Source organism: Pseudochaenichthys georgianus, chromosome 24 (genome assembly GCF_902827115.2).
Source record: "Pseudochaenichthys georgianus chromosome 24, fPseGeo1.2, whole genome shotgun sequence".
Lineage (NCBI taxonomy): Eukaryota > Metazoa > Chordata > Actinopteri > Perciformes > Channichthyidae > Pseudochaenichthys > Pseudochaenichthys georgianus.
The window spans coordinates 27,805,190-27,819,400 of NC_047526.1; the positions used below are offsets into that span (position 1 = coordinate 27,805,190).

The window sequence follows — 14,211 nt, forward strand, 5'->3', positions numbered from 1 at the left end:
CGGTCCAACGGATCATCACACTTTTTTTTACAGATATACCATCAATTATCTCAATACCATCTATGAATCCAATGTTGTAACTGTACTGAACGAATGGCAAAGAATAGTCCGTCTACATTCAGGAGAAAACCTCACAACATCTGTAAGTCCTAATGCAATAGCCCTGCGATTTATACTATTGTTGTATATCATATATTTTCATTGGACATTGTGTCAGAGTGTTGTCGCCTCAACTCAGTAGTTATTTTTGAGGCTGTATTTTGTGCTGGGGCTGTACTGGATTACAATATGTTGTCAGGGTTTTCATTACTTTCTGATACAACAGACCTTGGTATTGTTTTGCTAAATTATGTTTGTTTTTTGAAATTATGAGCCATCCAGATCTCTCAGGTCCTCAGGGACTGGTCAGCTTTCTGTCCCCAGAGTCAGAACTAAACATGGAGAAGCAGCGTTCAGTTATTATGCTCCAAATATCAACCTGCAGGTCCGCTGCAACTGACTACTTTTAAATCCAGGCTGAAGACTTTCCTTTTTGTCGCTGCTTTTAATTGAACTATTCATATCTTTGACTGCACTTTAACTTTTATCCATGTATTTTTGATTAGCTTTTCTTTTTAATGACTGATTTTAAATGCCATTTTCTTAATGTCTTTCGTTTTTTGTAAAGCACTTTGAATTGCCTTGTGTTGAAAAGTGCTATATAAATAAACTTGCCTTGCCTTTTTTTCATTTGACCACATAAATGAGGCGCCATCTATTCTAACCAACTGCACCCTCAAAACTGACGGCATTGGTGTTCGATTCCAACCAAGGGCCTTTGCAGAATGTCATCCCCACTCCCTCTCCAAGCCATCACTATCAGATAAAGCAGAACATACTAAAAGAAGATTAACACAAAATGATTGTTGGTTTATTGTTATTGTGTCCACTTTTATTCTGCACACATGTTCATGTCAAAGATAAAGTAAAGCTTTAAAAAGAAAGATCCGATTCCCCACAAGGGATGTATTTCGATGTAGCTATTTTTGCTAGAGTAAAATGTGGGGGTTGTGTTAAAAAATAAGTGATGATTGACAATTTAAAAACATACACATGTACCACTCCACTGCTGCTACACAGCAGCAAAACTATTTTAGAACTCAAGAACTTTCAAAACTTCTACACGTAATAAAAAAAGAATTCAACTTGATGATAAAGATATCTACAGACAGCTGATGCTTGCTCTCAAAATCAGCAAATGTCGGGTTACAGAGCGTCCACACTACAGCTTCAAAAAAAGCTTGGAGCTGGGCGTGTCTGTAGCTTGGGGATTTTATTCAAGCAACACGACCAACAACATGAATCTCCCGCCCCTGACATACAAAGCAAAAAACCCCGGGGATTGTATGGGAGCAATATATATATAAACTCTCCAAACAGGCGAAAACCTACCAGTTTCCCCCACTGTCTCTGCCACCTCCCTCCATGCCTGGTTCCTCCGGTATGTATCCCGGTAGGTGAAGAGGGTCTGGTCATACAAAACCGGGTGATTCGCTACGGCGATAGTTAGTTTCTCCTCCAACTTTTTTTGAAATATAGAAATGAACGGCGGGATATCTCTCCCAGCTTAGACGCGGTTTGATTGGCTACGGCTTGAGCTGTCAGATTTTCCGAAACGGGATTTGATTGGTACCCGTACCAATCTGGCTACTCCGGCGTCAGAAGTTGAACATTGTTCAACGTGACGTCACCCCATTCAAAGTGAATGGGCAGATTGGAGTTGTCGACGCTGTCGTGTGGACGGGCCGTTGTGAACATACTGTGCTTTATCACTATAGCCACTGGTTTAAATGGTTTAAATGTACGATGATTTTTAGTCTTTCTTGATATGATTAATTTCTTATCTATTGTTTTGTATGATATGCTTTTTTTTATTTTGAACAGTTTTTATTTCATTTTGTATATGTTGTCTGTCTTATTGACTACAGTATTGACCTTCTCTACAGTATGTTAATAAAATCAATACAAAAATTATCATAGACAAGGACAGGTGCTTGCAAGCATTTAACTTCACATTGTGTTCATTTTAACTACCCAATATTCAGCCACAGACTTCCATGTGCAACGTTGCCAAACAAAGCTTGAAAATGTAATTGAAGGTACCAAGGATAAATACCTGTTTACTGCATAACAGCAGCAACATTAAATATATAAAACCCTAATTTACTTGAGGGGCCATTAATTTACTCCGACCAGCTGCGCAGTTCATATCAGTTCGTGGAGAAATGCAGAATCTGCGAACAGCTGCTCTCCTCGTTCCCTCAGTAACTCATACACCAGTAAAACACAGCAGACACCAGTAACCTCGCCACGATCCAGGCGCCCCCCACCACCCATATATGTACTCAAGTCACGCAGTTGATCTTTGCCAGGTTGCAAACTGAGACCTGCAAAGAGCCGCCCTAAGACCAGAGCTCTGACCCCTGGTAATGGGTCTCTGGGGTGAGGGGGGGGGGGGAACCTATTCTGCTGTGTACAGTTGTAAACAGTCTGGACCATCCTCCTGGGACTGACTCCTACATGCTGCAATCTCCATTCACCTTCCCTCCCTCCCTCCACCGCATTGAAGCAAAGTGACGCTGTTGCCAAGGTTACATGGGTCTGAAAAGGGTGGGGGGGGGGGTCGTTTGGTTGTACAGATGAGGTGGTTTGTTATCTGCCTGCATGGTTGATGTGAAACGAAATGTGATTGTGGCATGGGTTGATGGAGGTATAGGAATGTTGTTATGGTGGGAGTAAATATGTATATTTCTGAGAACACACACACACACACACACACACACACACACACACACACACACACACACACACACACACACACACACACACACACACACACACACACACACACACACACACACACACACACACACACACACACACACACACACACACACACACACACACACACACACACACACACACACACACACACACACACACACACACACACACACACACACACACACACACACACACACACACACACACACACACACACACACACACACACACACACACACACACACACACACACACACAACCCCCATATTTTATTTATTCTTATCATACTTGTGAATTTAAACTAGCCACTGCAGCAGTCCTGCCTGGCCTCAGTCAGACGCCCCCCCACCGGGGATCCAGCGTGTTTCCGTGCCCCTCCACCTCGCTGACAGGCATCCAGCACATAGGGCCGCCGTCGCTGTTAAAACCGCACGCATAGCACCCACCTTGCATTCTAGTTGCCACGGTGATCCGCTCTCCTTGTCTCTCTTTTCCAGCATGTGCGGAGAGTTTAACTAAATCGAGCCGTCTCTTACCGTGCATTATCTTTGATACCTGCACCTTGCACAGCCGCAGCTATCTCCAGAGGTGATTGCCCGAGGGAAGGTTCAGAGCTTTAATCTAATCTGATGACAAATGATTCGATTAGCTTGGCCACTGATTAACCTCCTTCTCTTTGTTCTGCGCACCTAAAGCTGAGCAAGTCTAATTTCCATACCCACGTGGCCCCCCCCCCCCCCTATGTGGCTCTCCAAATGTCAGTGTTGCCTGCATGTGTCACTGACTTGATGCATTGTGTTGTGCTGTGTGTATTAACAGTGGCTCCGCTGCTCCCATGGCTCACCAGCCATCTGCAGCACACTGAAGGACACATGATGATGAGGGCTGAGTCACCCATTAGCCCAAATTAGAGCCATCCTTCCACCATTCAAGACAGGGCCGCTGGCGATGCCACGCAGTCAAAGCCATTACGGGAAACACGTGCTAAACTGATTTTGCTCTGCAAATACCATTAGCTGGTGCCCCAAGATTATAAATATCCGAACTCTCAATCTGACGAAGAAAATGGGCTAAGATGGGAAACCGTGTTTAGAAAATCCTGCATCAATGTCATGGACTTCTTCACTGGTAGCCAGAAGGCAGAGCCAGGCGGTAATGGCTACAACCAGCTGAATATGAAGAAACAAAGAAAAACAACCTCGGTGGGAGAGGGTTTACATGGAAGGCGATCATTTTAAAGACGAAAAAACTAATTCAACTTTGTGTTTAGCAGAGTACATGTACAGTAAGCAATCAAAGCAGTTATATGCACCCCAGCTTTACATAACTTTAAAACTCATTGTTATAAACCTAATTAAGTGCTTCCAAAATGGCAACGATAATACTGGGCTACATTGTTCAAATGGCATTGGTTTAGTACACAACTGTCCTGCATGTGGGCCAATTTGTCAAAACAACATTGTGTCTTCAGGCCTGGGGAAATTGCCATTTTGTCCATACAACCTATTTTGATCCACTCAAAGCACCCCAACCCCGCCGCCTCGTGCACCATTTCCTTTACTTTAGGGTTTCTGTAGAATGCCAACAACTGTTGCCTAGCAACTAAATATTCACCCTGCAGAAATCTGCTAGATTATTATTTCTCTCCAAGTTTCACATTTCTGAGAGAGAGAAAAAGAGAACTTTTTGTGATTTCAAGTTTACAAATCCCAGCAGTGCACAAGCAGTGGTATGCTCTTCGAATGACATGCACAACCCTGCGTCACATCTACAGGGGGAACGGAGACAAAGATTCTAATCTAATCTAAGTATTTCAGGGCGGATGTACTAATTAGACAGTGTTCATAACCACCCTGAAACCACCCTATCAGTTGTTAAAACCATAACTGATAATCTGCTGAGAATGTGAATACAAATGTTTGATTGACCGTTGATATTAACAAGCCAGAATGTACTAGGGTTGGGAACCGAAACTCGGTTCCAGATGAGAACCGATAAGAAAATGCTGGGTACCGGGTGCCCATACAAAATACATAATTTTGGTTCTGCTCACCAGTTCTGCTTAACGGTTCCTAACCGCGGTAGACCCTGTATTCCACCGGGTCCGTCTGCGCCACGGCGACCCGGTGGAATACAGGGGCGGACTGGCCATATGTGTGTTCTGGAGAATCACAGAACGGCCGGTCGTCAGCGGGCCGTTGGCAGCCGGCTCGGTTCGCTGACGGCCGGCACCGGCCTTAATTTTTTTAAGCGGCATCATGTAGGTTGCGCTGACAGGCGACAGATGTCAACAGTTTCCCCGCAGCGAGGCTCCCCCCGTCCTCCCGTAGACAGTTCACAAGCTCCAAACACCAAAGATGGGTCGCAGTGAACGCTCTTAAGTGAGGCTCCACTACACCAAAAAAGAAAAAGACAAGGCACAGTGCTATGCCTGTGGCAAGTTAACAGCTTGCCACAGGCATAGCTCAGTTAAAATAAAGCACAGCTATTGTGTAATACATTTGTATTGCATGTATTTTTTGTATTTGTAAAAATGTCAGTTAAAGCTTAAAAGAATAAAGATATATTTGTTATCTAAACGTTTGACCTCTTTCTTTTATAATTTTGGAATCGAAACGGGTAATCGATAAGAACCGGAATCGATAAGCAGAATTGATACATTTCAGACGATACCCATCCCTAGAATGTACAGAGGCAATTATTTCCAACATTTTTCGCGATATGTCTCTTTACAAGTAATACATCTAAAGGAGACTCACTTGATTTCATCTGATATTGTACTTTTGGCGAACCAAGTGTCAGTATTTAAATAAATGAAGTCCCATTTAGTGATCTCTGCCTTTCTGTTGTGTTTCTGTTGCAGTCATATTTCAACTTCCTGTGTTCCCGTCCAAATGCTCCAGGACTGAACTTATTTTCCCCTTGAAGACTGAACGTGTGTCTGTGGCAGTGTGGGCTGAACTCTGGACTTCCAGTAATATGTCTATTTATTCAAGACAACAAAGGCCCTCTGTGATAAATACCATTGAGCGGAGACTCTCAATGCACACAGTCATTGTAGTAATGTTTCATTTCCAGTCTGAATGTGTATCTGGCACCGCAGAACGCATCTCCTGCCACAGACAGCAGTGTGATCAGTTTATTTGTGAAAAAGCTTCTAACAAGTGGCATGTAATGAAAGTGTCATGCTAATTGGTAACTGAGCTTTTCGAGGAAAAAACAGTTTTGCTTAAAGGCTTATCCTTGATATTTGTTCACTCTACTGAACAACATGTTTCTTTGCTGTTTTTCTGTGTTTATCTGTTCTGCTGGGGCATTTACTTTAAAGGTGGTTTCAACAGTAGTGCGGCTTGATACTGCAAAAGTGAGGCAAAAACTATTTTAAGCGCTTTGAGCATCTGGAAAAGCGCTATAATAAATGTAAGGAATTATTATTATTATTAATTATTATTATTATTGTACACATGGAATAATTAGAGGGTTCTATTAGAGGGTAACAGGTTGCAGAGTGAGGCCTATCCCGGCCGGGGAGTGTGGAACGTAGTCACATACCTACTCCTCACCTCTGACCAATTCCAATTAAGGTTCCAGTGGGGACCTTTTTCCCTGCGTGCCTCTCCACCTCTGCTTCTTACTTGCTACCCTTTTCCCTCAACCTATCCTAAGGGAGTGCATGTATGTAGACACGTTAGTTTAGCTGCTATAGGCTTGGACTGTTGATGGGGGCACCTTACTTCGTCTTTCTGGCTGTTTGTACCTGTGTACTCTCATGTTCCGATTAACCCAGTTTCCCCCAAATCTCTTTTTTGTGTCCATATATACGCCGGGATCCTGAGTCGAGGCTAATCCTGTTGCTGTGGTCGTGTGTCCTGGATCCTCTATCCTGAGCACTGGATCTGAGTCCTGGACTTCGAGTAGTGGCTGAACCTGTCTCTGCGGTCCTGCCTGACTCATCATACTACTTCCCTGATGGCTCCCACAGGATTGCTGACATCCTCGTGGATTCATCTTCTTATTATAGACACATGCATTTCCAAACATTTGGTCTTTCCAAACATTTGGTCTACCTATGCTGTAAAATGTATTATCTCTTCGATTTACACACGGCATCTATTGCACGTCTGTCCGTCCTGGGAGAGGGATCCCTCCTCTGTTGCTCTCCCTGAGGTTTCTCCCATGTTCCCTTTAAACTGTGGGTTTTCTCTGGAAGTGTTTCCTTGTACGATGTGAGGGTCTAAGGACAGAGGGTGTCGTATTGTCATACTGATATTCTGTACAAACTGTGAAGTCCACTGAGACAAATGTAACATTTGTGATATTGGGCTATATAAATAAACATTGATTGATTGATTAATAATAATATTTCCATGTTTAGCTTCATACAGTCACCAGTGTACGGAGCCCCCTAGGGGACATGGAGAAGAAGAAAAAATTATTTAAAAAAAAAAAAAAAAAGTTTTGCGAGATCTCGCAATACTTTTGCGAGATCTCGCAAAACCCTGTTGCAGTTTGTAGACGGTCCCTAAGCACTCCTCTCCTTCCTCCAGCTGCAGATTGTGACCAATTCTTGATGTTTAGCTCGGATGACGGCGCGTATTGAACTGTTCTGATAAAAACGACTCTGTAGCTCGTTGTCTTCCTTGCTATGATTGTAAAGTCATGTTGTTTGTATTTTTACAACGTTATGTTCATGAGTTATTGATCCGCGAAATTCGAATCTGTCAATAACTCAGCTCAGAGGAACGTGCATGTCCCCTCGCTCTGAGTGTTTTCTTGAGGTGTCTTCACTTATGTGAAACCCTTTTATATATACAGTCTATGTGTGAAACCTGTGCCTATTGCCAAGCACTGATGGTATATCTTTATATTTAAGGCCAAGCTCAAAGTAAAATCGATGAACCACTCCATTGTTGTGGTTTCTGTGTTGCCGTAGCAGCCGAACTGACCAGGAAGTACTAAATGAAAAGTATTGCGAGATCTCGCAAAGGGGTTTTGCGAGATCTCGCAAAACATTTATCTTTTTTTTTTTTCCCTTCTCCATGTCCCCTAGGGGGCTCCGTACCAGTGCAAGTGAAGACAGTTCACATTTACATAATGCGCATGTTCAAGGTAACACAAGAGACAAAAAACACAAAGATTTGACATTCAGGAAACATAAAGTAGTTAATACATACACATTTTTCTTGAGGTTAGGAATTGCATATTTCGAGGAAGAACTATTTCTATGTTTGGCAATAGCTGCCGGGCTTTCTAAAATGAAGATGGATATGCTGGTAAAGATGTGTGTGAATTTGATGTTCTTTTCAGTAAAAACTAATTTAGCAACTTCTGTATAAAGGTTATTGATGCATAGAGTTCTGAAGCTCGGCTACATTTACATATTTTGACTTTGTACTCTGGGAAGTCAGGGAATAAGAGTACCAACACAGAGTGTAGGAGCCAGTTAGGGGTGTTGTTGTTATGTCAGTTTACTTTATTTATACTACAATACTATTTAACACTTGGTGGCGGGGTTTAGCTGCACCGGGTGTATAAAAGCAGTTACAGGTGACGGGAAATGACGTGGACAGACGAGGAAGAGCATACCGATTCCATCAGCAAGAACAGAACGGCAGAACGGCACCGGCCCAGCTATGCTCATACCACAATCTTTGACAGTGTAATAAAACCTTGGTATGTAAACGCAACATAAATCATCATTCTAAACTGCAGCAATCAATCCGTTCGTGTCTACGTCAGGATCACTCTGAAAACCTCCTGTGAAAATAATGGCAAATATATAGGACATTGCAACATGGACATTGCCATTACACAGAGAACTAACTAGAGGTTCTTTTTTATAATTAATGATGTTCTTTTGTATCTAAATTAGTCTGCTTATCAGATGAAGGCTCTTTGCAAGGCCACTTACTAGGATCATGGCGTATCAATCTCATGCAAAAATATGAAAATGACTTACTATAGAGCAGGTTTGGAGCTAGAGCGCAAACGAAGAGAGTCAAAAGTTCATGTGGCGCCTCTTGGTGAAACATTTTCTCATCAGATCCTAAAGTCATTGTCCCATCAGAGACATTATCTCAACGCCCCTCAGCTCCCAACTATATGTGCATATCAGCAAACCACAACCACTGAGGGCGTGAAAGCTATCCGAAATGGCCACACCAATCTCTGGCTGTCACAGTGTCACACCTTGAGCATTTGCACTAATGCAAATATTTATCTGAATTCACACTTGGCTTAATGTTTTGAATTCTTGAACGGCTTTGGATGCAAAATGGTAATTATTCCTAAACCGTGCTGGAATAATGAACTCGTTAGCATGCTCAGCCCCCTGGAATTCATTACCCCGCTCTCATGATGGAGCAAACCCTGATCCGTCTTCATTCCCAACTGCTCAACTGGGACACTCTGAATCCAACAGCCATGTTGGTTGTGACATGTCCAGCAAGTACTCACATGTACAGGAGACACGCATGTAAAAGCTCATCTAATGACGCTGATAGGTCCTGTCTCCGCTTCCTACTGTCTCATGTGATCGCACATGAAGAAAAGCATGATCCGTGCAAATCGGAGGAAGGCGGTGCAGGGAAATCATAACTGGTGCTTTTTACTCAGCCCTTTGAAAGAATGCGAGTGTGTGACAGTTTCAAACCAACTGTACATATCATGTCACTAATTAGACGACATCAAATCCTTTCTTTTTCTTAAATGGAGGGAAGATAGCATTGTCACTAGTAGGGGAACTATTTTCAAAACGGTTAAAAGCTCTCCAAAGAAAACTTCCAGGTATAGATGGATTTTCAAATCAATACAACCAAATCTCAAAAAAGAAAGAAAGACTGAAGACACTAAAGACTTTGAATTTCAGTAATCCATATTGTAAAATCACATAAGTTTGCTATCCTGGCTCCAAAATGGTGGAATGAGCTCCCCATTGACATCAGGACAGCAGATAGCTTACACACCTTCTGCCTCACATTTGAGACTACAGGAGCTGATATGAGACCGGAGGAAGTGTCTTTCTTCCTCTTTCTGCTAAACAGATAAACAGATGTTCTTGCGATTATGAATCCACTTCCTGTCAAGGCCAACAGACAAACAGAAGAGTCGTGCTTTCACACTAGTTTTTAAACTGAATTACATAATTCAGACTTAAAAATAGCCAGCCTCAGTGGCTCTACAATAGGGGGGATATTTATACAGCATTTGATGATACCTATTGACAAAAAAACATCTTTAAGAAATAAGTAGCAAACAACTCCATATGACAAAATATGCAAGAAATGGAGTGATGTGTAATGGATGTATAATAAGAACTGGATACAGCGTCGGAGGCGGGGTCTCGTTCTTTTCCTGAGAGCTCCTCATTGGTGCATGAGGACAAAATGGCCCAACTTTAGAGAGAGCGAAACGTCACAGATTACCCATCATGCCTAGCTGTCAGAGCAGAAGAACCCATATCTGCGCTCACAGAGCATGCGCCCCTTAAGCCCCGCCCCCCGAGCTCCCACTTTCGGCTCAGTAGAATGAATGTAGATTCGGCTTTTAGTGCATTTTACAACGTTAAGAACCGAATGATTCTAATAAGGTCTATAGAATAGTTCATACTGGGTAGTTTATTTAGTTTAAAAAAAATTATCCACTGATTTACAGACGTCTCTTTCCCAATGTTAGTCAATGGGGAAAAGTCTTTCTGGGCCCAGTGACGCCACGGACTGATACGGAAATTGTAGTACCGCCGTTTGGACACAACAAATATTTTCATCCGAGTCCGGCGCACTTCCTGGGGGCTTGGTAATACCCGGCAACCTGCTCCAATGAAACAGGAGGCAGCATTCGAGCTCACCTACTGGCTCCATCCAATCTAAAATAAGTCATTAATTATACAAGAAATAATATCGTTATAACATCAAGGCAAGAGTACGCTAACATGGGTGCTATAGTGACTCAGGGATCAAGTTCTATTAGAAGACATGACGGGCTGAGGCTAGTCAGTTAGCATGCTAATTTCAGTAGATATGTTTGCAATATAATCAATAGATAATGTTTACACTAACTATTCACATTCTGTTGATAATGTTCATTATTTGTAATTATATAAACTTGAACCTCAGAGCCATATCTTACACATTTCACTTGTGAACACATCTACTGAACTTCACAAAAAGTGTATACTGGCTTGTTATTATGGGCTCAGAACAGTCTCATAATACACACATGCACACAGAAGGATTCAAATTGTATTTCCGGATCCACACTTGTGTTTTTCAATGCACACACAAATGTGTTCCGTTTCATATACATGTAAATAAAATCCAAATACAGAAAAAAGTTTTACATATGTATTTTTGATCCACATATTTTGCGCATACTGCGCAAAATGAGTACATGAAGCGCTACGTCATGAACGCAAGAAATCTACCCTCGCGGGAGCGCACTCATGTGATTGGCTTAGAATTGAGGAGACATCTGATTGGCTATAGATAGAAAAAATTACAAGTACGAATCGGCTGACCGTCAGGGGAGTCTCAAAAAACCCACACACGAATGCACAGCGATCCGTGCACAGGAAGCGGTTTGTGTTTGCAGGTGCAGGGGATTTAACGGAAAACAAATATGTGTGGATCAAAAATACATATGCAAAACTTTTTTCTGTATTTGGATTGTATATGAAACGGAACACATTTGTGTGTGCATTGAAAAACACAAGTGTGGATCCTTCTGTGTGCATGTGTGTATTATGAGACTGTTCTGAGCCCATAGTTATTACCTGAATCCTTGCCATACACACTGTAGCTAATGTGCACATGACACTGAAGCCTTGAATCAAGTAAACTGCTCTCAAAGCACCCAACCAATTTGTATTCTGCTTTTTAGTCTTGTTTTTCTCACGTGTCTTCTCTACCGGCTGGGTCAAGGACATGAGGGTGCGACACACTCCCAGTCAGCATTCGTCCCTTTTATCTAAGGAAACCGCTCGCAGGCACTCGGCCTGTTTGTCCTGCGTTTGAGTCAATCGCACCCCCAAACAGGCTCACAATCAATGCACACATTGCTGATTACATTTCAGATGGGTATTTGGGAGGTAAACATTTGAATGACAGTACAAACAGACCGAGTACTGTGACAGACACCGCTCTGTGCCTCGCCAAGTGTCACACAGCAGCATCTGTAGATTCACACATTCACAACCGCCGCGCAGCCACGCCAGTTCCTTGTAAAGACTCCTATGTATGCAGTATTGCTTCCCTTTAATGTTGGCAATTTACGATTATAAACTAATTCCATTGTTGCCCTCCCTGTGACTTACTGGAATAAAAGCATTGGATGAAAGCCTAATATCTGTAAAATATGACACTGTTTTTTACTCCGCACCTGGAAGTGGGGACGCTTTATTGGGGTTGTCGTGTGTCTGGTGACAGCTGAAGAGATTTTCAACACAGCGGCGTTTAATGGAAACAGCTGGGCAGCATGTGGGTTAATGTAATGGCTTTGCATGTTGAGCAGAAGTGGCGCTCAGCTATCAGAGAGTCATCGACGGAGCAGACCCGCCGCCGCTCCATCTCTCTCCGGCTCTCTGGCCCCATATCTCCAGCTCTCTTTTCTCACTCTCACTCGCCTCTAAGCACCCATCAATTGAGGCAGTGAAGCCATCAGCGCCCACGCTTAGCCCGTCTGTCTCATTGCTTGGATAGCCATGCGTGTGTGTGTGTGTGTGTGTGTGTGTGTGTGTGTGTGTGTGTGTGTGTGTGTGTGTGTGTGTGTGTGTGTGTGTGTGTGTGTGTGTGTGTGTGTGTGTGTACGTGTGTGAGAGCTTTTGCGTTTGAGGGTGCGTGTGTGTGGAGCCCCTTGATTGGACTCTACAGCAGAGCAGGGACATTAATGAACACTGCCTGTCACAGTCGCAGTCCTCTCTGCTGATCTCTCACCCATCATTCTGGGCGATGGATCAGCGCAGCCGGATCTAAATGGGCTCTCTTTTTGCTCTTCCCTCCTCCCCGCTGCCCGCTCTGCTGGCTGGAGATCGCAGAGATCAGTGGAGGCCTCTAATCCGGCCCGCTTTCTGCAAACCTCCCCGAAGTGTGTGTTCAAATAGTGGTGTTTGGGACAGGGACAAAGAACATTTCATAATTCGCATTTTATGGATCTGATGTTTTTTTTTTTAACACATTTCTCTAGGCAATATTAATAAAAGGAAACGAGGAGTACAATAAACCAGATTGCTATCAGCACGGATGCTGACCTGATTTAGCGGGTAACTTATCCAAGCACACTTTCTTTGTGAATTCCAGGACAACATGTAATATGTCGGCTATTGGTTACCTTCGTTGTGCTACAGTGGGCATCCTATTCAAGATGTCAAGGTCCCACATTGTTTTTGAGATATGCACAAGCCAACGAATATAGATGGGGGAAATCTGTTAAGTTAAGATAGTACTGGTCATGTGTTCATTTCTGTAGGCAACAATATACAGATCTCACATTCGGAGAGGCTATGTGATCTATTTCTTAACATTTTGAAAGGCATATTATAAAACACACAATTATATAAATAAATTGTTTTCTTTATGAAATCATTCCTCTCTAAAACGTACTATGGAGATGCCCGTTGCATGCAAATACAATGAAGTTGTCAGTTTTGTTTAACACTGATCTGCCCAAGCACAAACTGACCTCTACTATAAGTGCATTTAAAAAAGTGTAATTCAACTTCCTCATTCCATTTACATTCATCTGTTCTGACTGATCAGTAACTGTAAAAACATTTTTGTTTCACAACTTTGTTGGTCCTACCAGATGTTATAAACACGAGAAGTTAAAGGAAACGTCATCCTGCATTGTCAAGGTCCTTGTTGTTTCAGATTAAACGATCAGCACTCTGCAAACTCGACTCACGATAACAATTAGAGACAAACGTCTTCCTTCCTTCTCAGAAATGGAGATAAATCACACCTTTGTATACAGCCCTGCTCTGAGTCTGCTCAGCACACACACACACAGGAAGCACCCAGCCATATGATGTCAGCCTGCGTGACATCCTTCCACCCCACATTCAGAGAGAACGCTCATTATGAATAAGCAAGGTTGCAGTAGGAGCAGCCTTTTGTCTTTACGCCCATGTTTTATTTAATGAGCCTGGGGCTGGTTTGACTTGATTTGCATGTGCTTGTTAGAGAACCACATATTGCCCCCCCCCCCCCCCCCAATATAGGGACATTTTCATTCAATTTCTCGCTTCGCTTGTCCGTCAGTTTACGCGGGCAGAAGGACCATGACTCAATTTTCCACCGAGGAGGATGCTGGGGCTTTCCATTTGTGTGCACTTTTTTCATCGAGGAACGGCGGTTCTGCTTTTTGGAAGTGTACTGTATGCGCGCGGTTGAGCAT

The 14,211-nt window shown here is 42.9% G+C and overlaps 1 protein-coding gene across 2 annotated transcripts in view; it reads right to left on the reverse strand.

Annotated features, from left to right (window-relative positions):
- fut8b (fucosyltransferase 8b (alpha (1,6) fucosyltransferase)) overlaps positions 1-14,211 on the reverse strand; it is a 103,127-nt gene that overhangs the window by 67,648 nt on the left and 21,268 nt on the right. The gene's annotated exons all lie outside the window — the stretch shown is intronic.